The sequence below is a fragment of the Onychomys torridus genome, chromosome 6 (genome assembly GCF_903995425.1).
Source record: "Onychomys torridus chromosome 6, mOncTor1.1, whole genome shotgun sequence".
In the NCBI taxonomy this organism is placed as follows: Eukaryota; Metazoa; Chordata; class Mammalia; order Rodentia; family Cricetidae; genus Onychomys; species Onychomys torridus.
The window spans coordinates 92275259-92299845 of NC_050448.1; positions in this window are offsets into that span (position 1 = coordinate 92275259).

Sequence of the window (24587 nt, forward strand, 5' to 3'; positions counted from 1 at the left end):
ATGGGAGACACAAACGATAGTAGAAATCAGTTTAAGGTTAGCTAGGGCCAAACAAATTACATATTTCTGGGATATTTGATTGAAAATGTCAGAAAAAATATAGATGATCTAGTTATATTTGATTTTCATATAAACAGTAATTGTTTGCCTTTTACAATATTTGGGATATACTTACACTGAAAGTTCATTATCAGAAATTCTAATTTGAATTGGGCACAAGGCATACACCTGAAGATCAGGAGCTGAAGATCGCCCTTGGCTATATTCTGAGTTTGAGGCCAGCCTGAGCTACATGAGAACATGTCTCAAAAAAGAAAAAAAATTGGTTGGGCATGGTGGCATACATTTCTAATCCCAGCACTCACTCAGAAGAAAGAGGCATATGGATCTCTGTGAGTTCCAAACCAGCCTGGTGTGTGTAGAGTTCTAAACCAGCCAGGACTAGCCATCTCAAAACAAAAATAAATAAATATACTACGTTGTAGCCAGAAGCTTTTATGTGTCTCATCTGGTCCCACAGCAATTTATAAAATAATCACGCAGAAGCTTAATATTAATTATAAACTGTTTGGTCTATGGCTCAAGCTTATTGCTAGCTAGCTCTAACATCTTAAATTAACCCCTTTCTGTTAATCTATCTTTTGCCATGTGGCCGTGGCATTACCAGTCTGCTGGCATCTTGTTCCTTGGGCAGCTGGATGGCGTCTCCCCATATCTCTGCTTGGATTTCCCGCCTGGCTATAACCTGTCTTGCCATAGGCCAAAGCAGTTTCTTTATTAACCAATGGTAGCAACATAAATTCACAGCATACAGAAATAGCATCCCACAGCACTACATATACATGAAAACACCATAAAGAAACTCACTACTTTGTAAACTAGTTTTAAAAAAATTAATTTTCTAATTTGAGTGCCCTACACACCCAAGTACAACCATGGATGCATAGCACAGGAACTGAGACCAGATCAAATAGTAGTTAGTAGAGTTGACATTGCAAGCATAAGTACACAAAGAATTCAGTACTTTCAGGCAAAGCCACTGCTGGTGGCTCCTAGAGTTCAATGACAATGTCAGAAGTTGGGAAATATAGTAGGAGAAAAAGAAAAGACAGAACTATGAGAGTGTCTTAGGGTTTCCATTGCTGTGAAAAGACACCAAGACCACAGCGACTCTTCAATAGGAGAACATTTAACTGAGGTGGTGGCTCCCAGTTTCAGAAGTTTAGACCATTATCATCATGGTGGGAGCATGGCAGCTGGGGTTATGGGCAGCATGCAGGCAGACATGGTACTGGGGAAAGAGATAAAAATTCTACATCCTGATCTCGCTGGGCATGGCTGGAGCATAAATGAGATCTCAAAGCCTACCACCATGGTGACACACTTCCTCCAACAAGACCACACCTTCTCCAGCAAGTGCCACTCCTGATAGTGCCACTCCTTTTGGGGGCCATTTGCTTTCAAACCACCACAGATAGTATCTATTTTGTAAGAATTTTTATCCAAAATGAATTATAGGAAGTGGGGGGGGGAGAGAGAGAACACAATTCAGTGGGGGGGGGGGGCAGAGGGAGAACACAGTTCCACAATTCAGTGCTTAGAGAACCAGCTGCCCAGGCATCACTTTACCACATATTTTTGTCTCTGTAGTATTATCATTCTTAAAGCTATTGAATAGAAATTGCTGCTCAAGAGCAAGAAAAACCAGTTCTGTCTTGTTTATTACTTCAAGGTACCAAGTGAGTTGAACCTGGCTTGTTCTGGGGAGTTCTCCAAGGGAAAGAACCAGGTAGAAATGAAAGTTACAAAGAGATGTGCTGTTGTCTACTGGCCCATCAGTTTTCTGTAGAAGAATTTTAATTAGGTTACTTGATATCAACCCATAACATGTAGTCAGGTGAGCCTTCAACTCTTGAGCTGGCTCTGTTAGCATTTTGAAATGAATTTGCTTTTTTTTTTTTTTTTTATTTCCTTTGCCCAGCAAAGCTGCTCCAGCAGTTTCTGCTTGTTTGGGTTCTGCCAGGTTGGAGCTGTTCTTCTGGATTCTGTGTTTATAATACACTTAGTCTAGGTTAGAGGACCAGGGGACCATTTCCTGGGTAGAGGTCATTCCCTGTCCCCAGGTATTCAGAACCTGATGAAATTCTCCTACATTCCTGGTGACCAACTGTAGGGATTGCTGACTCTGACCAAAATTTCAGTTACCACCTGATACATCATCTAAAGTCCTTTGAGTGTCAAGTAATTAGTTTTATCTCAGAGTCAAAGTTAAATACAAATCAAAATGCTAGAAAAAAATTAGGCATTTCCTTTTATGTGACAGTTGCATGACAAAGTGAGCACCAACTCCTTTGCAGACACTCAAGAGACAGGTGCAATGTACTTGTCCTGCTGAAGCAAGTCTGGGGCTTCTTAAGCCTCCAAATGGGTTGGGAGCTGTGACTCCAACCAGGCTCCCTTTTTATTCATCTAATCCTAAAGTACACTTGCAGATGAAGTTCATTGGCAAAGTGGATTATGTCACTCACCAAATATCCCCCACAATATCCCTGGCTGGCTTCTGAATGACTGGGACCCTTGCTCCTGGACAGAAACTGCAGAGATCTCAGATAGACTCGGCTGAAACCTGGGCTTGGATTTCCAGGTTCTTGTCACCATCAAGGAAAGACCAGAGATGAGTTGGTGGAAGGAAGTGGAAGGAAATGTATTTCAGTACACACTTACTTGCTGAGGATTCCTGGGCAGCATACACAGCCATTCTTATAAATACTGCGTGCTAACCGATTACACCACTGGAGCTTCACCATTCTTGCATGTGAGCTGACCTTTACACTGGGCCAAACCCAGAGTTTCTGGAAACATTGTGAACCTCTGTTCACCTTCTGTACAATAGAGCTCCTTTCCACATGAATACTCAATGACTGCACCCAATTACTTTCTTATAAGACAGCTGATTTTCTGCTAGGACCAACTACTGATTGACAAGTGACATAAGGTCCAGTCTCTTCCAGTTTACTGAAAAAAAAAATAGGTTTCTTTACTCTATGTAGAAATGTTTTAACTGTGTTTTATTTCAAGGTTCTATTACTGTGAAGAGACACCATGATCACAGCAACTCTTTTTTTTTTTTTTTGAGCTGAGGATCGAATCCAGGGCCTTGTGCTGCTAGGCAAGCACTCTACCAACCCCATAGCAACTCTTATAAAGGAAAACATTTAATGGGGGGGGCTCACTTACAGTTCAGAGGTTCAGTCCATTATCATCATGGCAAGACATGGCAGCATGCAGGCAGGCACGGTGCTGGAGAAGGAGCTGAGAGTCCTACATCTTGCAGTTGTCAGGAAGGGGACTCAGTGTCACACTGAGGGAAGCTTGAGCAAAAAAGACCTTAAAGCCTGCCCCCACAGTGACACACTTCCTCCAAGGCCACACCTACTTCAACAAGACCTCACATCCTAATAGTGGCACTTCCTTTGGGGGCCATTTTATCACCAACAGCCATGCAGATGCCTGGGGTATAGTCAGCCAACTGAGACCATGTTGGTGTCTGATCTGTGTGACCTGATCTGCCATAGGTGCCAAGGTGACGTTTGGCCCTCAGCTGTTGCAGAGGGCCATGTCTGGGTCCATGGTTCTGCTATAGCTGGGGTCTGTGTTGATGTCTGTGGCCCATGTTACCAAAGGGGGGGCATAAAAACCATGCATGAGCCAGGCAGTAGTGGTGGTGCACGCCTTTAATCCCAACACTTGGGAGGCAGAGGCAGGCAGATCTCTGAGTTTGAGGCCAGTCTGGTCTACAGAGTGAGTTCCAGGACAGCCAGGACTGTTACATAGAGAACCCTGTCTTAAAAAACCAAAACCAAAACAAAGCAAAACAAACAAAAGAAAAACCACCAACAACAAAACACAGGCATGATAAAAATCTGAGGGCCAGGATGAGCTGTCCCTGCCCCTCACTGGACACTGCAGCAAGAAAGCTAGCCCAACCCTCACAGGAAAGCTTCCCTGCACTGGGGAGTGGTGGCCCCACCACTCACCCAGGGTGTGGGAGAGCTGGCTCTGGCCTGTGTCTGAGTGGGGTGGCCCAGTGGCCAGGTCTGACCAGATTAATTACCACCCAGGCCCAAATCAGGGCCTTAGGTTGGCCCACTCTAACATGTACCAGGCTTTTTCTTTTTGGTCACCAACCAGCTCCCAAATCATGTCCCGGAGACTTTTTATCAGTTATAAATGCTTGGCCTTATCTTAATTCTTATTTTAATCTGTTTCTCTTTATCTATATTAAGCTTTTCCCCTTCCTTCCTTCCTTCCTTCCTTCCTTCCTTCCTTCCTTCCTTCCTTCCTTTTTTCTTTCTATCTTACTTTCCTGATTCTCAGTGTGGCTGGGGAATCCTTGCTTCTGACCATGGGCATGCCCCTCTTCTTCTCCCTCTTCTCTCTCCTTCACCTCTCTTATTTTCTCTTCCTATTTATTTTCTCTGCCCACCAGCTCCACCTATTCCTCTCTCTGCCTAGCTATTGGCCATCCAGCTCTTTATTAAACCAACCAAGTGCCTTAGGCAGGCAAGGTGAAACAAATGCAATAAATCTTTACATAATTAAACAAATGCAGCATCAACAAAAGTAACGTAACTTTACATCGTTAACAAAGGCAGCAGAAACAAATGTAACACACCTTTACACAGTTAAATATTCTACAACACTAATATCTACCCCGTCTATGACCTACTGGAGTATATGAAGGGACTGGTCCTATGGAACGGTACCTGCAGGATCTGCATGACTTGGTGTGGCCCCAGGATATCCAAGAGAGGAGTTTTGGTGAGGATCCAGTGATAATGGAGTACCAGAAGCCAGAGGCCTTGAACGAGACCAGTGACTCATTGCAACGAACATTTGCAAGTAACGCTGATAGGACAAAAGGGTATACCAAGTGTCCCAGTGCCACTAAGATGAATGAGGAGGTGTTGGAGAGGTGGGAAAGGCAGAGGAGCAAAGTGGTTTTTGTTTTGTTTTGGTTGGTTTTAATTTTTTTTTTCTTTTAGGGGCAGATACTGCAAGGATGAAGGATGGATATGGAGAGCCTGGGAAATGAGTGGAGTTGGGTACATGACGTGAAATTCCCAAAGAATCAATAAAGAAATATAGAGAGAGATATGGGGCTAGGCAGCGGTGGTGCATGCCTTTAATTACAACACCACTCTGTTTCCAGGCACCACAAATCTCACCTGGTTACTTGGCCAGACTCATCAGCACTTCCTCTTTCCGTTACATTGAATTCGCCCCATCCCCTTATAGACTCCCTTTTCCGTTCACAAATAGACATTTGTAGTGGGTGTGGTGGCATGTACCTGAAATCCCAGCTCCCTGGAAGCCGAGCAGGGAGGGCTGTGAACTGAAATCAGCCTGGGCTACATAGTGAAAGCATGCCTTAAAAATAAAGCAGAGAAGCTGGGTGATGGCAGAGGCAGGCACATCTCTGTGAGGTCGAGGTCAGGCTGGTCTACAGAGCAAGACACAGGCTCCAAAGCTACACAGAGAAACCCTGTCTTGAAAAACCACACACACACACACACACACACACACACACACACACACACACACGAGATATATATAATGGACATATCTAAAAACTAAAGAAAAACATACACATAATAAAGTATAAAGAGTTGGGTGTGGTTGTGCACAACCTTTAATCTCAATACTTGGGAGGCAAAGGCAGACAGATCTCTATGAAGCCAACCTCATCTACATAGTGAGCTCCTGGCTAGCCAGGGCTACACAGTGAAACTCTGTCACCAAACAAACAGAAGAAATAGAAATCTCAAACTTAAAAACAAAAAAACAAAAACAAAAAAACCCAACAACAACACTCCCCCTATCCCACCCCCGCCCAAACCTCCAAAAGCCAACTAGTGGCCTGGAAACTCAACGCAGGGGCAGAGTATGTGACTAGCAGGCATGAGATCTTGGGTTGATTCCCAGCACTAAAATAAAAAGGAATTTGAAAGAAGGGGCAAAGGATATGAATAGACATTGCCCTGAGGAAAAGGTACAGGCGACAAATGAGCAAAGATGGCTTGCAAAGTTAGTCACTACGGAAGTCCAAACGTAAATCATGACCAGAAGCTGGGCAGAGTGGCACATGCCTGTCACTCTAACGTGTAAGAAACAGAAACAAGTTATAAGTTTGATGCCAACCTGGGCTAAAATAGCACGATCGTATCTCAAAAGGAGAAAAACTTAGCAGCAGGGGAGGTGTACAGTGCTGGAGGCTTGCATTCCCAGCACATACTAGAGTGCGGGCAGGATGGATGACACACGTCTGTCATCCCAGTGCTGGGGAGGCCCAGACAGGAGAATCCCTGCTGCTTGATGACCAGAACTCTGTTTCAATTAAATTAGCATGTTATAGGTTCATTGAGAAATTGTGTCTCAATAAGTAAGGTAGAGAGCAACAGCAGGAGATGCTAGGTGTTGACCTCTGGCCTCCGCAAATGTGTAGGTACAAGTGCACACTCGCACCAATCACAATTTGGTGTCAGTGCATGCTTTCTAAATGACTACACAGGGAAGCAAACGTAGCTACACTGCCAACTGCTGACAAGGAAATGAAGCAACTGGAAATACCATTCGCTTTGGGTCAGAACGCAGTTTCATGCAGCTGCTCTGGGAAAACAGTTTGTTGTTTTTTTCTTTCTTTTTTTTTTTTTTTTTCTTCTGCTTTTGATTTTTGAGACAGGGTTTCTCTGTGTAGCCCTGCATGTCCTGGAACTCATTCTCTAGACCAGGCTGGCCTTGAACTCAGAGATCCACCTGCCTCTACCCACTGGGTTCTGGGATTAAATGCTTGGGCCACAGCCACTGCCAGTTCTGGTTTTTGTTTTTGTTTTCTTGTGGAGTTAACATATGCTTAAACGAACTTGGGGCTGAAGAGGTTGCAGAGCTGTTCAAGGATTTAGCACTCTTGCAGAGTTTAGTTCCTAGCACCTAGATGGAGCAGCTCACAATTGCCTGAAATTCCAGACCCAGCGGCATCCAGCACCTCTGGCCTGTGAGGCTCCTGTACTCATGTGATAAGGCTATGCACAGATACACATGCACACACACAATTAAAAAATTATAAAATAAAGGGTTTTCTTTAGAGATCTGACAATTCCCCTTCTAGGTATTTACTCAGGGGAACTGAAACCGCATATGTACACGAGTCCTGTACCGGAGGGTTTGTGGCAATGTCACTGAAAATGGCCGGGCCCTGAAACCAAGATGTGGTGGTTTGAATGAGAATTGGCCCGTGTGGTTCATTCATATAGTTGCCGGGGAGTGGAACTGTTTGGAAAGGACTAGGAGGTGTGGCCTTGCTGAAGGACATGTGCCACTGAGGATGGGCTTCGAGATTTCAAAAACTGAGGCCATGCCCCACACCCCCACACCTCTCTCACCCCCCCCCCCCTCCCCATCCCTCTCCCCCAGACAATTACCTACAGATTAGGGTGTAAAGCTCTCAGCTACTGCCTGTCTGCTTCCTGCCATCATCATGCCTGTCTGCTTTCTGCCATGATCATGCCTTTTGTCTGCTTCCTGTCATGATCATGCCTGTCTGCTTTCTGCCATGATCATGCCTTTTGTCTGCTTCCTGTCATGATCATGCCTGTCTGCTTTCTGCCATGATCATGCCTGTCTGCTTCCTGCCATCATCATGCCTGTCTGCTTCCTGCCATGATCATGCCTGTCTGCTTTCTGCCATGATCATGCCTTTTGTCTGCTTCCTGCCATCACCATGGACTAACCATCTAAAACTGTAAGCAAGCCCCCAATGCAATGCTTCTTTTAGAAGAGTTGACTTGGTCATGGTGTCTCTTCATGGCAATAGATCAGTAACTAACATGCAACCCAAAGGGTATTCTGTATGTAAACAGATAAGTGAACCCTGATACAGCTATGCAATGGAATGCTTAATGATTTTTTAAAAATCAAATTTAAAATCTTGGCAAATTTGTAGGCACAAACTATGAATGAGTAGTTGTCAAAGGTTATCTAGTTGGTGTGGATTGTGACTGTAGTAGTGGCTACACAAGCTATGTAGACAATGAAACTCTAAAAGCTGAACATCGGGCGAATTTCAGTGTGTGTGTGTGTGTGTGTGTGTGTAATAACTTCACTACCAAAAAGCTATAAACTCACCTTTGATATCAAAATAGGTTTTTTGTTGTTGGCTGTTATTTTGGTGAATAAAATAGAACAGTAAGTACTGCACTATAGTTGTGGCTGTGTATGTCTGTATTTGTGTGCTGTTCGTAGACCAGGCTGGCCTGGAACTCACAGAGATCCACCTGCCTCTGCCTCCTGAGTGCTGGGATTAAAGGCGTGTGCCACCACTGCCCTGCTTTTATGTGCTGTGGTACTGGGGGTAGAACCTAGGTTCTCAGACATGTTAAGCACATGGTATTCCACTGAACTGCACATTCAGCCCTATGCTCTCATGTTTTTGAAGCATTGGGGTTGAACATAAGGCCTCATGCATGATAGACAAGTTTTCTACCAGTGAGCTACAGCTTCGGCCCCTTTAATTTTTGATAACAGGATTACTAGGCATTTAGGAATTGTGCTTATAAAAGGCATTGGTGTGTTTCCCTCTTAGGTCCTCAGGTCACATTAAACTAAGGAGGTACTCCACATTCGGAAGGCTAAGCTTTCTTTCATCCTTGCTCCCTGCTGCTCCAGTGCATCAAGCAAACCATTGTTCCCTGACTAATGAGGCGAATGACTTCCATTTCCACTGTTACACTTCGTTCTTCTTCCCATCTCTGAGATCTGCTAGTCACATTTCCATATTTCCCAGCATGTGCTTAAGAGTCTACCTGCTAGCATCCACTCTAGCCGTGGCCATGTTCTGGTCATCATCACAGAGCTGCTCTGCCTCTGAAACAGGAAACGCTGCAGTGTGGCATTTCTTCCCAACTTCCTTTCTAGCTGTGCCACTTCCGTATTCCCACTGTGTGTTACAGGAACTCTTCAGGGTTTCTAGTCACCCTGGTTTGTCCTCTCTTCCTTCTCATTATTCTTTGTGCAGCTTTGAACCCCACTGTCGGTGCGTATTCCACTGCATCCATGGCTATGTGCTCCCGGAGCTCTGTTCATTCCTCCAGAATGACTCTAAATGGATCAAAACAATGATCTCCTTCCTTCCTCATTGCTTCCAATTGACTAATTGGCTAAGGACTTTTGGAGAAAACAGTTCAATGTAGTTAGAGTTTTCCTGCCTGGCCCAGTCAGGACAAATCTCTCTTACCCGCCAGTCCCACAGTCACTCAGACCCAATCAAGTAAACACACAGAAAGTTACATTGTTTACAAACTGTATGGCCATGGCAGGCTTCTTGTTATCTACTTCTTCTATCTTAAATTAACCCATTTCTGTTAGTCTATACTTTGCCACATGGCTTGTGGCTTACCAGTGTCTTTACATGTTGCTTCTCATGGCAGCGGCTGGCGGTGTCTCCCTCCAGCCTTCCTGTTCACAGCCTCCTCTTCCTTGTCCCGCCTACCCTATCCTTCCTGCCTGGCTACTGGCCAATCAGCACTTTATTTATACAGAGTGCTATCCACAGCAGTTCAACCCTACCATTTAGTCAATTTGAGCCTCTGTGAATGTAGGGCCCCTGCAAGTAACTATCTCCCCTTGGTTGTTAGTATTTCCAGTCATCTCTCTTTATTTCTTACATCTAACTTTCATAAATCTCCTCTTACCTCCATATCAGCTCTCCCTCTCATATGTACATCAAAGAAAATCAAAGCTGCTAGGTGTCTTGGGATGTCTATTGTCATGATGAAACACCAAGACCAAAAAGCAAGCTGGGGAGGAAAGGATTTATTTGGCTTACACTTCAGCATTACTGTTCATCACTGAAGGAAGTCAGGACAGGAACTCAAACAGGGCAGGATCCTGGAGGCAGGAGCTAATGCAGAGGTCACGGAGGAGAACTGCTTACTGACTGGCTTCCCATGGCGTGTTCAGCCCACCTTCTTATAGAACCAGGCCCAGACATGGCACCACCCGCCATGGGCTGGGCTCTTCCTCACTGACACTAATGGAGAAAATGCCGCACAGCTGGATCTCATGGAGACATTTCCTCAACTGAAACTCCTTCCTCTGCTGACTCTAGCTTGTGTCATCTTGATACACAAAACCAGCCCGGACACTGGGCCAGAGCATTTCAGCCTATTGCATTGCTCCTACCCGTGGTAAGCAGGCAGAATGTGAAGATGGCCTCCTGGCATCCCACTGTGGTACCATGCCAGCGGAGAGGTTATTTTATAGGGATAATGTGTAATTTTATTTGAGTTGTGCATTCCAGAAAATAGTAATACTCCAAGGAATGGCCTTACCCATCTGTTTTCCCACATTATCCAACCTTTTTTGGTTTAGTTTTGTTTATTTTTGAGACTGTTTCTCTATGTAGCTCTGGCTGTTCTGGAACTCACTCTGTACCAGACAGGCCTCGAACTCACAGCGATCCACCTACCTCTGCCTCCTGAGGGCTGGGACTAAAGACATGTGCCACCACCACCCAGCCCAGTGCCCCCTTCCTTAACTTCATGGCTGCCTTCTGGTGATCTCTGTAAACTCCCTAGATGATCTACTGATAGTCAAGATCCACTGTTTGTTATTATCATCTATTTTTGTCTATTTATTTTCAAACTCAGACTAACTAAAAGTTTATACTCAGTAGTGTAAGAACTGCTCCACTGTATTTTGTGTTCTGCTTAGCTAAAACACAAAATTGGCTGAAGATTTATAATAGAAGTTATAGTCTCTAAATCTCAATATACACTTACGTGTCTGTGAGTCTGTGATATTTCCAAAGATATTATCAAATTAAGTGAGACAAGTTGGTTATAGGAACTCTGTTCAGACTGTTTAGTGATAAGTAAGCCCTACTGAAATAATTGACTAAATTCTAGAAATTTGGGAAATGGCTCTGCAAACAATTTTAATGTACTATAAAATTATTTTTAGGGGTAAAGATGTACCTTAGTATTACACAAGCTAGTCTACACAAGACTCTAGGTTTGCTCCTCAGAAATACAAAATAAAAACAGGGCATGGTGGCACACGCCTTTAACTCCAGCACTCAGGAGGCAGAGGTAGGTGGATCTCTGTGAGTTCGAGGTCAGGCTGGTCTACAGAGTGAGTTCCTGGACAGCCAAGGCTACATAGTGAGACTCTTTCTCAAAAACAAAAATCAAGGCCCAGCAGTGGTAGCACAACGCCTTTAACCCCAGCACTTGGGTGATAAGGGCAGGCAGATCTCTGTGAATTTTAGGACAGCCTGGTCTACAGAGCTAGTACTTGGATAGCCAAGGCTACACAAAGAAACCTTGTCTCCAAAAACCAAAAACCAACCAACCAAAGAAACAAACAAAAACAAAAACAAATAGATGAACAAATGCTACTGCCTTTATACAGACTAATTAGGTTAAAAAGATGGCCACCTTGAGGACACCCTAGGTTATATAGTAGCCATCTTCTGCTACATATTGAGGTCCTTCTGAAAAAGGTTCAAGTTTACATTACTCAGGTTCATCTTTGGCAAAGGGGAAGGTTAGTATTGTTGACTTAGTGAAAACATTGTCTTTTGGCCAGGCATGGTGGCTACCCTTTAATCCCAACACTCAAGAGGCAGAGGCAGGCTTAAAGGTTTAAAGCCATCCTGGTTTACATAGTGAATTCCAGGCCAACCAAGACTGCATTGTGAAACTTTGTTTTAAAAAGTAAAGATAAAAATAAAACAGAAGAAACTCACAGTTTTCTGAGGTACCAGTATTAAGTAGAATTTAATCATACATTCAAATTAACTCTTAATACATTTGAATTCTAATTGGCTATTTTCTTCCTAAACGTACATAGACTTATGGATCAAATAAACTAGTACAAGATATTTAGGATTATGAAAATGTAAATTTTCTATTAAGCAAAATTGAGTCATTATTCTAGCAATTCCATAAATGATATATTTACTTTTATTTTTTGAATATGGCATTTTGTCTGCATGTATGTCTGTGTGGATGCCTGTGGAAGTGAAAAGAAGGTATCAGATTCCCTCAAATTGGAGTTATAGATGGTTGTGAGCTACTATGTGGGTACTGGGAATTGAACCTGGGCCTTCCGTAAGAGTACCCAGTGCTCAACTGCTAAGCCAGCTATCCAGCCCCACAAACTCTATTTTAATAGTAGAATTGTAGAATGTCAGTTTGGAAATACTTTAATTTTTTTTCTTTCTGTTTGGGGTTTTTGTTGTTGTTGTTGCTTTTTTTTCTAATTTATTTATTTATTTTATGTGTATGAGTGCTCTATCTGCATGTATGCCTGCATGCCAGAAGAGGGCATCAGGTCCCATTACAGATAGTTATTAGTCACCATAGGGTTGCTAGGAATTTGAACTCAGGACCTCTGGAAGAGAAGCTCTTAACCACTGAGCCATCTCTCCAGGCCTCTTTTGAGACAGGGTTTCTCTCTGTAGCCAGAGCTATTCTAGAACTCTTTCTTGTTGTCCAGACTGGCCTTGAACTCAGAGATCTGCCTGCCTCTGCCTCTACCACCTTGCTGGAAATACTTTCTAAGATCCTCAGGTAAATTAAAATTTTGGACTGATGTTAAATTGAGTTACTTAGTAGATAGTCATTAGATGCCTAGATGTTTTCTAGGCAAGGAGGATAGTGAAACATGAATTGAAAGGCATAATTTAGACTGGGCATGGTGGTGTGCACCTGTAATCCCAGTTCTTAGGAGGCAGAGGCAGGAGGATCTCTGAGAGTTCACGGTAACCCTGGTCAACAAAGTAAACTCCAGGGCAACCAGGAAACCCTGTCTCAGGGGGAAAAAGGAGAATTTAAGTGAGTGTAAACATGTATGTGTGTTGTGAGATATCTGTATACTGTGAAGGTGTGTTGCTGTGATTGGTGTAATAAAAAAGCTGATGACCACTAGCTAGGTAGAAGAGACAGGCAGGATGTCTGGGCAGAAGAAGAAAAGTGTGTTGCCAGCCAGATGTGGAGGGAAAAGGATGTGCTGGGGCTTTAGCTCAGTGGTAGAGCGCTTGTCTAGCAAGCGCAAAGCCCTGGGTTCAGTCCTCAGCTCTGGAAAAAAAAAAAAGATTTGTTTCATGTGATCAGAGAACACTGCAGGCACTCAGTAAAGCCAGGTGCAGACATGGAAAACCTCTAAAAAGGTAAAGTATGTTTTAAAATATGCTTAGATGCTGAAAAAATAAAAGTGGGTATAGACAGTCATAGAGGAAAAAAACAGTTTAAAAATAATAAAGTCTTTAAAGAAAAAATAAAGTAATATAAAAGGAATAAGCCCACATAAAGATGGGAAATACACAGGGCATCTGGATCCTGTATGGTGCTTTGTTGACTTGAATTTTTTAAATGCTAATGTACAAAAAACAATAACTGGGTTGGGGATTTAACTCAGTGGTAGAGTGCCTACCTAGCAAGTGCAAGGCCCTGGGTTCGATCCTCAGCTCAAAAAAACAAACAAACAAACAAACAAAAAAACTGCTGTGAGACATTGGATTATGGAAACTGCTAAATTAAACCAACCTATATATTTTAAGAATGTCTTAACTTCAAAATAGAAGTCAGAAATATGTTGCATGGGGGGGGGGCTATGCCTTGTTTTTACAAGAAACAAAAGTTATGTTCTCTTCAAAATTAACAAAGATCAGATTTGATTGGGGGAGACCCCCTGAAAATCTTGTCTACAGACATGAAAAAAGAAACCAAGAAAGACTACAGGACAAGACATGTATGTTGATCCCTCTACTATGGGAGCAGCTCTGAGACTGGATGAGACATGATAAATCATGTTGGCCAAAGAGTCCTCTGACTTATTATTACGTGCCATCCTTTCATATGGCATGGATAGAGGTTTGGTTATACAGTCCAAACAAACTTATAAAGTTAAAAGATGCCCTTTGGCCAGGTGGTGGTGGTGGTGGCGGCAGCGGCGGTCCTGCACGCCTTGAATCCCAGCACTCGGGAGCAGAGGCAGGCAGATCTTTGTGAGTTTGAGGCCAGCCTGGTCTACAGCACAAGATCCAGGAAAGGCACAAAGCTACACAGAGAAACTCTGTCTTGAAAAACCAAAAAAAAAAAAAAAAAAATGCCTTTTACCTGCTCAAACATAGAACAACAACAACAAAAAATCTTTAACTGACTTGTGCACACTGCACACCTCATAGTCATGTTAATCCTGATATACATGTTATCTATATCATATATGTATATATATATATGTTATGTACTTTAAAAGTTTATGTGATTTCAGAAAAAAAAGGATCAGACACCAATAAAGGCAAGCAGCCTAGGTGATCCAGCCTCTCAGAATGCCTCTGTTGCAGTTTCCTCAAAATTCTGCAACCAGAACAACTTCAAAGCTGCTAGCTGAGATGGCTCAGCCTCATAGACTATCCAACCAAGACTTCAGAAAAGCTTTATACTTTCTAATCACACAAAGACTAAAAAAAACAAACAAACAAACAAAAAAAAAACACAAGACAGCTAGCTCCCCCAGGACTTGACCATTATCCCAATTTTCTCAAGGTCCCCTAAAGATGCCGTCACCTCCAGACAACAGAAACCAGTCTAGAGAACACTATGCCCCTATTTCCAAGAGGTGGGGTGGATATTTTTTGGTCATTTGGTGGGTTATGGATGTTTGTCATCATTTAGGGGGGTTGTCTACAAGTTGTTATTGGTTATGGTCAGGAAAAAGTGAACAGAACAGATTAGATTCAGAGATCTCTTTCTGGAGAAAAAAAGGGGGATATAGTATAGAAATAATGGGATAAAATGGTGCATTGTTGACTTTACTTTTGAACTAAAAAACAGCTACTAGTCTCAAATATTTTACATTGGTATGGATTTTTGTATATTGACACAAATTTAAGGTTATTTTTGTTATAATGTATATATGTTTCTACTTTTAAGTTATTGTACCTATGCAACTCATTTAACAATGTAATGTAAATTTCTAGTCCTTGAAAGCTATTTAGGATAATAAAGAAATACAGGTTACTAGTTAATCATCTCTAATAATCAAACTTATAGTAATGTTAGGTAAGTTTTCAAGGTCAGACAGAGATAAATTTTAAATAGATAGATGGTCTTCAAACACTTCAAAGACTTACAGAATATACATTTAAGATGTTTAATAACATAAGGCCTTTCATGACAGTGACAATTTACTTCAAAAAGGATGATGGACATTGAAGAACATCCATATGGAACATGCTTTCTTTGTGGCAAAAGTTAGCCATTGGGAAGAAATTGCCCTTGCCTCGACTGCTGACAGTCTGCTGTCTAATTTGGATAAACAGAACACAAAAGAAGGTGACTGTTGAGCTTGCCAAGACAAGGTAGGACAGTTCTTCAAAATTCCTGCTTCACAGGAAAAATTTTGTCAGATGTTCTAGGCCTGTAAGCTGAAGATAGATGCCTCAACATTGCAGAGGAACCTTGGGTAACTTCCAGGCAGCCAGATGTCTTTGTCATTTTTATAGTTTTAGAAGTTACTTGCTCTGCACTTCCTGTTTACTCAGGTAGTTTTATATCATTTTGAGGTCTTTGATGGGGTTAAAGACTAGACAGTTATAGCTACAATTTTCTTTGTTACCAGATTCAGAAAAGAATCTCATTAAAAAAGGTGTAATGTATATAAGGTTGAGAGGCATAAAACCTTAAATTTTTTACTTAAGAAAATGTTTTGAGGTATAAAAAGTTAGTTTGGGGTTGGCAATACAAGTTATGATAGAAATTAAATTAGGTACAAAAGCTTGACTCACCAAGATAGGATAATGAAGTATTTTCTCTAAATTTGCCAAAAACAGATAGACTAGACATTGTAAATGTAATTCTTACCTGATAATTGTTTGGTTTTTTTTTTTTTTTTTTTTTTGTTTTTTTTTTTTTTGGTTTTTTGAGACAGGGTTTCTCTGTGTAGCTTTGTTCCTTTCCTGGAACTCACTTTGGAGACCAGGCTAGCCTTGAACTCACAGAGATCCACCTGGCTCTACCTCCGAAGTGCTGGAATTAAAGGCATGTGCCACCACCACCCAGCCCTGATAATTGTTCTTATTGTGTATAGTTTTACTATGTTAGAGTTAAAACCTTCCCTTTTTATTTAGACAAAAAGGCGGAAATGTTGTGGGATATTTGTACACTGAATATGTATTGTTGTGATTGGTGTAATAAGAAGCTGAATGGGCTAGTAGTTAGGCAGGAGAGATAGGTGGGTCTTTCAATTCTTCAAGATGGTTGTTTTTATTTTCCTGAAAAGACAAAACCAAAACCCTTCCCCAACCCTAACTTTGAGGAGTTTCCAAATCTAATCTTTATCAATTTTGATTTATGGTTTCTACTTAAATTTTTGTTTTATTTTCTAAAGCTGTTCTATCATCCAGAGCAGTATAGTTCTTTACAATAGGCATTAGGTTCTTTAATTGCTCTGAGAAGGAGTTTCTTCCACAATGACTGGAAAGGACTGAACGGAATTTGACATGGGGGCTTTTGAGAGGTCCCTCAGGGAGTTTCCCAGTGGCAAAGGCAAGGGATTACCTAGTCTGTCCCTTGTTGATCTGCATTCATTAGTCCATTGTCTGCCTTTGCCACGTTTTTGGCATACTCCACAAGGGATGGGCATTCTGTTGGGATTATTCCTTGAAAAATCATTATTCCTAGGAAAGCCCTGTTTACAGTCCCTTTTTAGGTGACTTTGTTTACCACAATTGGAACATTTGACATTACTATTTTCCTTCAAACTTCTGGAAATCACCTGTCCTATCCAAGCATCATCATGATTATGAGATTCAATATTAATTGTAACTCAGATCCACAACTCCTGTGGTTTTTGGAGCCCCCAAACCTGTGGTGTTTGCTGCAGAGAGGCTGCAACACAAACTTACCTGGGAGGGTAGGAACTCTAGCCCAGGTGGGGTGGAGACTCGGGCCACATGTAGCTCTGGCCTGAGCTGGTGGCTGCACAGCCACAGGCAAGCAGCTTTTTCATGAATTCATGCCCCATGTTGAGCTCCAGATGTTGCACAAATTCTAAATGGTCTTGTAATAAAAGCCTGGAGCCAGATATTGGGAAAATGCTGAAAGATCAGAGAGATAAAGGAACAAGCACAATCACTTCTCACCTAACCAACTCCATGAATCCTCTGACTGAATGCTTCTGAATCCTCAGCTGAAAGTGTCCTTGGTTCCTATCTTCTCACACCTTATATGCCTTTCTCTTCCCAGCCATGTAACTTCCTGCCTCAACCTTCCTAGTGCTGGGATTAATGGTGTATGCTTCCCAGACACTGGGGTTAAAGGTGTGTGCCACCATTGCCTGGCTGTTTCTCTCCTAGACTGGATCAATCTCATATAGCCCAGTGTGGCCTTGAACTCACTGAGATCCAGAAAGATATCTGCCTCCCAAGTGCTAGGATTAAAGGTGTGTGCCACCACTGCTTGACCTCTATGGCTAATTTTGTGGCTAGTTCTGTCCTCTGATCTCCAGGCAAGCTTTATTAGAGTACAACAAATTATCACCACAAGAGATTATAAAGTATAAAGTATGGGTTAATTTAAGGTTTGTTTGTTTGTTTGTTTTTTTGAGACAGGGTTTCTCTGTAGCTTTTTGGAGCCTGTCCTGGACTAGCTCTGTAGACCAGGCTGGCCTTGAACTCACGGAGATCCACCTGCCTCTGCCTCCTGAGTGCTGGGATTACAGGCGTGTGCCACCACCACCTAGCTAATTTAAGTTTTAAGAACTAGTTAGGAACAAGACTAAGTTAAGACTGAGCTTTCATAATTAGTAATAAGTCTTTCTGTCATTATTTGTGAGCTGAAGGCCCAAAGAAGAGTACTGCTATATATGTGAGTGTGTGAGTTGAATCTAGACCCTGTATGTACTAGGCAAGTACTCTAATACTGTGGTAAATCTCCAGCATTGATTAAAAAAAAACAAAAAACAAAACAACTACGGTGCTAAAGAGATGGCTCAGTGGTTGAGATTACTGGCTGCTCTTCCAGAGGACCTGAGTCCAATTCCCAGCACCCACATGGCAGCTCACACCTGTCTGTCACTCCAGTTCTAGGGGATCTGACACCCTCACACATACATGCAGACAAAAAAACCAATGCACAGAAAAAATACGAATAAATTATATGTGAAAGACTAATTTTAATTTTTTATTATAGAGTTACATAAGGACATTTTCATACAAGTACATAATGTACTTTGAGTATATTCCCCCACACCCAGTTTTCTCTTTCCCATTAATTCCCTGCGATTCCCAGACTGTTTTATTTCTATTTTCATGTCACCACTACATATAAAATATCTTAAAATCTGTTCTTAAATTTTGAGATAGAGTATCTCTAAGTTGCCTAAGCTGCTCTTGAACTTGCCATGTAACTCAGGGACCTTGGACCCTTTATTGTGATAGAGAGGCTATATACTTGGATCTGCTTAATGAATGTGTCCATTCTTGTGACTTTGGGGAGTATGTTACTGTAGAAGTTTTATATATATATATATGAGTTTGCTAAAGACATTTGTGTGTTGTAGTCACATATACACATATACTGCCTCTGTCTCTGGACACAAGTCACAATATATATGAATAAGATCTTGTAAGAACAACATGGTAGAGAGGAACGTTTTTTAAGCAAGATATACTAAGTGAATTTGTATTAACAAGAGAGTAATCCTTAGCTAAAATAAAATGTATCTTTGTTTCATAATGAAGAAGAAAGTATAGGAAAAGCCCTGTGTGGATTTAGGCAGCTTCAGAAAATTCATAGAAAAGGACTTTCTTTTTTAAAGCTGACTATTGTTTGATGGTTTTATTCAAAATGTCAGGAGTTTTAACATCAACTATTATACTGATGTAAAACTAGGACTGATTTTTCTATTTGTTTAAAGTACAAAATCATTTTTGGCCAGGTGTGGTGGTGGACACTAATCCCAGCACTTAAGAGACAGAGGCAGGTAGATCTCTATGAGTTTGAGGTCAGCCTGATCTCCATAGGGGGTTCCAGACCAACCAGGGCTGCATAGTGAGAGGTTGTCTAAAGAAATATATTAATAAATAATAATTTAAAAATCCCTCTGGAGTCTTAAGGAGAGGTTACAGGAAAATTTTACAGTCTGAATAATCTCCATTACAGGAAAATTTTACAGTCTGAATAATCTCCGTGCTGGACAAAGTTCCTGTGTATTAGCTTCCTGGACTTTTTGTTGACTTTACCATGTCCTTGATTATTTAAAGGGACAAAGCCTTCCCACTTTGGAAAGAACAAAAGGTTCTTTACAGTCATGTTGCCCTCTGTGTACTTTCTAGATCTTTTATTGCTATTTGGTTGAATAAGTAAGTAAGTATTGTTTCCTAGTGTTCCACTGCTGATTTATTCACATGTTCAAACTGCCTGGTAGCTTTTGACATCCGGCTTGCCTTCCCAACAGCAAATCTTGTATCATAGGCTCGACATCTAAAACTGAAAATCCCAAAGACGTTGCTCTTTCTTATTAAAAAAAAAGAAAAGGTAGAAAAATAACTAGGTTCATTCAATATGCTATTATTGGTGGTTTGCATGTCAAGTCAGAAGAGGGACTTAATTTAGGCTGTTACAATGCTACTAATATAAAACATTCAGACAGATTATGCCCTATACATTATTTAGAGATTTGTTAATGTCTTGTCCGTCCCTGAAATGTTTCTATTTTTCAGAGCCCCAGTGTCACATTGCTTGATAAGAAAACAAAATGGGTGGTGGGGTAGGGGCGGAGGAATTGCTCAGCAGTTAAGAGCAGTTACTGTTCTTGCAAAGGCTCTGGATGTGGTCCCCAGCACCCACACTGAATGGCTTACCTATACCTCTAGCTCTAGGGCACTCAACACTCTCTTCTGGCCTCTATGGGTGCTATATATATGTGGTACACTTAAACTCAAGTGGGCACACATACATACAAATGAAAAAAATTAAGAAAACAAAATAGTGATATGGGTCAAAAATTCAGCATCTTTCCCTCAGTTCTGGGAACCAAATCAGGGTTCCACATGCTAGGTAAGCACTCTACCACTGAGATCTAGCTAGCTCTCTGTCTGACTGTCTGTCTACCTAACTACCTACTTATCCATCCATTCATCTATCAGTCAGTTTAAGTTTTGATACTGGCTATTGGACATAGGGCCTGATTTCATGCTAAGTGCATGCTCTACTATGAGCTATGCCCCAACCCCAGTGATTTTATTAAATTGGCCTCAATTTGAATCTATCAAACTCTTATTTAATAGCTAGCTTCCTTTATTTCTTCCTTTTTTTTCCTCCTCCTTATCCCCGTGATCCCCTGTAAAACATCAACTCACTGTTCAACTACAGGCAAAATAAGCTAACACATAATATCCCCTCCAAGGATCAGCAAACATCCTGGAAGAAAGGACAGAAATCATTTAAGAGCCAGAGGAAGGGGTGTGGTGTTGCAGCAGGTTGACATTTAGCTTTTCTACATGCCAGACTTCAGCACAACAGTCACACAGTGTTTACCAAGACCAGAAGAATCCTAAGAAGGGCAAAGATAGAGAACCCCAAAATACACAACTTTTACAGAATCTGGTTTTGTCTGTGTATTTTTTTTTATTTGTTTGTTTGTTTTGTTTTTCAAGACAGGGTTTCTCTGTGTAGCCCTGGCCGTTGTGGAACTTGCTCTGTAGACCAGGCTGGTCTCGAACTCTCAGAGATCCTCCTGCCTCTTTCTCCTAAGTGCTGCAACTAAAGATGTGTGCCACCACCGCCTGGCTTGTCCGTGTTTTATATTAACTGAGCCTATAGTTGTGTTTGTTTTGATACTAGGTGGCACACTGAGTCCAAATTTACATTAATTCTGTACTAGATTTAGAATCTAAAATAGGACCCTGGTGGGTGAAATTTTAGTGAATTCAAGTAAAAGCAACCCTCTGTAATCATTCATGACTCCGTAAGTATCCTATAATCAGCTAATTTCCTCACAATCTGGACTTGGATGAGTCACCCTTGGTCTCCTGGCACCATAGCAGATGTGTCTTCCATGTTCCTCTGGGAAAATCACACATCAGATATTGCACCATTTACCTCCCTGGCCAGCTGGAAGCAGCCATCTTGTTTGCTTTGGTTTTTCTCACTTCCTCATAGCTCATAAATTTATATGATAAGACAAACTGGCAGGGAAGAGCTCAAGCTGCCTGGCCGGGTTAATTTGTCCTGGGTCAGTCTGTCATGTGGGCTTCCCTGTGTTGTTAGGATGGCCACAAATGCCTGGGCTTAAGTGATCCACATGCTTTAGTCTCTCAAGTAGCTGGGACTGTAGGAGAGCATCACTACAACTATTGAACACACCGTTTTGGCCTTAGACCAGCTTTAGGATTTTTCCAAAAGTTCCCCTGGAAAATATCAATGGATTTCTTTTCTCTCCTTATCATTACATTATTTAGGTTCATTTGATAAGCTTCACAGGAAAGATTGTCAAATGAATGATGTTTATCATTCTTTATATGTTTTATGGGTATATGTTCTTGATAGAAATGTTACAAAGAGTGGACACATTTCCCAAAAATCTGACGTCTGAGTTTAATGTTACCAGTCATAGTGCTAATGATCTTAAAACAACACGTAACAGAAATAAGCAGGTCCCCTTATCAATCCATTATGATGGACTCCCTGCAGGTCTTTAATCATTATTGTTTTAAGTGTTTAGTCCACTGCTCACAGTCTATGATTGGTCTATGATTATTTGTTCCCAAAAGTTTCTCCAAGCACATATAACCCCAAAGGCTTCCCTTGCAAGTGATTCCTGGAATAGTTTCTGAAAAGGACAGTCTCTAAGGACCAGACCTTTGAGCTACTTAAGAATTTCCAAAACTCCCATAGAAGAAAGGATTGATTCAGAAAACCATTAAACCAGGAGCAACCAGAGCAAGATCTGCCTCCACTAGAGCCAGTGAAGTAACGAAAAGGATGATGAGGCCTAGGCCTTCTGTTTGAAGTTTCACTCACTCATGTCCTCATTTCTAGATGTAATGAAATCCTTTCCTCTCTTTCTCCCCCATCAGTTTCTTAGTTTATTTGCTGCTAGTATGCCAGAACACCTGAGGCTGAGCAAATTATTATTATTGTTTGGTTTCTTTTGAGACAGGGTTTCTCTGATAAGCCCTGGCTGTCCTAGAACTCGCTTTGTAGATCAAGCTGACATCTAATTGCCTTTTTGTGCCTCTCAAGTCTTGGATTAAAGGCATGTGCCACCCTTAAGTCTCAAGGCTGGGCTCTAGACTGAGTAAATTATAGACAATAGAAACTTAACATAGTTCACTCTTCCAGGGGCTGGAAAGTCCAAGATAGATGGGCTGCCATGGTGACAGCCTCCTCCAAATCAGTGTTCTTTAAGAGAAACAGAAGTGGCTGGACTTGGCGGCAAATGGTTCTAATCCCAGCACTGGGGAGGTAGAGGCAGGTGGATGTCTGTGAGTTTGAGGCCAGCCTGGTCTACAAAGTGAGTTCCAGGACAGCCAGGGCTGTCTCAAACAAACAAACGAGAGAGAGGGAGAGGGAGAGGGAGAGGGAGAGAGAGAGAAACAGAAGCAATAGTCTCAAGGCAGCAGCAGATTTATTGTGTGAATTGGCTCACATGATCATGTAGGGTGAGAAGTCCTCCAACAGGTTATTTGCAAACTGGAGAAGCAGAGAACTGATTGACCTGGCTGAGCCCAAGTCTGCAAGCCTCAGAATCAGGGAAGTTGCTGGGACAAGACTGGCTCATACAAGGTCCAGAGTCCTAATTCCAAAGCAATCAAGAATTCTGATGTTCAGGAGCAAGAGGTGAAGGGTCTTTGCTCCAGAAGGGAGGGGATGTGGAGTGGGAGGAAGAGGGGATGATGAATCTCCTTACTTTCCCTTCTGCTTCCCATCAGGGATCCCACCAGATTGAATATAGCCTCCACCTTCCAAGAGAGGAATGTCTCTCAGCTTGCTGGCCCACATTCCCTTCAATTCTGGCTACATTCTCATAGACAAATCCATTACCATGATTCACCAGCCATTTAAGGGCCCCTCAATCGAGATGAGTTGATGTCTAAAATGTAACCACATGACCTTCATGTCATACCTTGGCGGAGGGCAAATGAGCATATATGAGATGAAGAGTGGAAGTCCAAGTCATCCCTCCCCACTGTGATGACTAACCATTGTCTACATAACAGCATTACTGCATTCAGGTGGTTACTGCATGTGCAAACTAACTACCTCTCAGAGGTCCTACCTCTTGAGGTTGGGGAGATGGCCCAGCGGGTAAAGTGCTTGATAAATTGTTTGTGGTACAACATGAGGACCCATGTTGGATCCCCAGCATATGTATATTCCCATGCCCCCCCCCCACACACACACAGGGTCACACATGCACACACGCAAATGTGCATACAACCATACAAACCTTTCTCTCTTTCTCTCTCACATACACATACCATCTTACCTCTTAATGATTGCCTTACCATGACAACTATTTCCATTGAGGTTTGGAGCACACATTCAAACAATAGCAGTCTATATCTTACAATACTTTGGTGACATGCCATTAAAAATTAAAAATAAAGCTGGGTGGTGGTGGCACACGCCTTTAATCCCAGGACTCGGGAGGCAGAATCAGGCAGATCTCTGTGAGTTTGAGGTCAGCCTGGTCTACAGAGTGAGATCTAGGACAGGCACCAAAACTACATGAAGAAACCCTGTCTCAAAAAAACAAAAAACAAAACAGAATTAAAAATAAAACCTTTCTTTTTCTCTCTACTTGATCCCTTTAGAATTCAGAAAACTTTATCAAGTATTTTTGTTTTCATGGCAATGTAGTTATTTGAATGATTTCAATAATAATAATCTGTTCTCATGGTTCTATGACTCAAACATAGTATTTGCCAGTGTTATATATGGAGACAAATAAGACCTGACAGTTTCCAGGAAGTGAGGTTAACTTTATGAATAAATTCCTTTAAAGAAAAACTGGCCTAGTACCCTGTTTATAGTGTCCCTGGCCTTACTACAGACAAGCATGGTCACTTGGTGGCAGGCGCTAAAGCCTAGAGTCTTCGGGAACTCATGAGGGAGCATGGCCTGAGCTCCTTTAAGGAGAAAAGAGGAAAGAAATGTGCAGATAATAAATAGAAAATCTTGGGACTGGAGACATGGCTCAGCAGTTAAGAGCACTGACTGCTTTCCCAGAGGACCTGGGTTCAATTCCCAGCACCTACATGGCAGCTCACATACATCCTACACCCCCATACAGACATACATGTAGGCAAAACACCAATGCACATAAAAATAGAAATGAATAGAAAATATTGATTCATGCTTACAATTATTTTTGTTTTTCATTTGTTTAGTTTTCTTTCAAAATAGGGTTTCTCTGTGTAGCCCTGGCAGTCCTGGAACTTGCTATGTAGACCAGGCTGGCCTCGAAGATCTGCCTGTCTACAGATCTGCTCTGTAATCCAGTGCTGCAATTAAAAG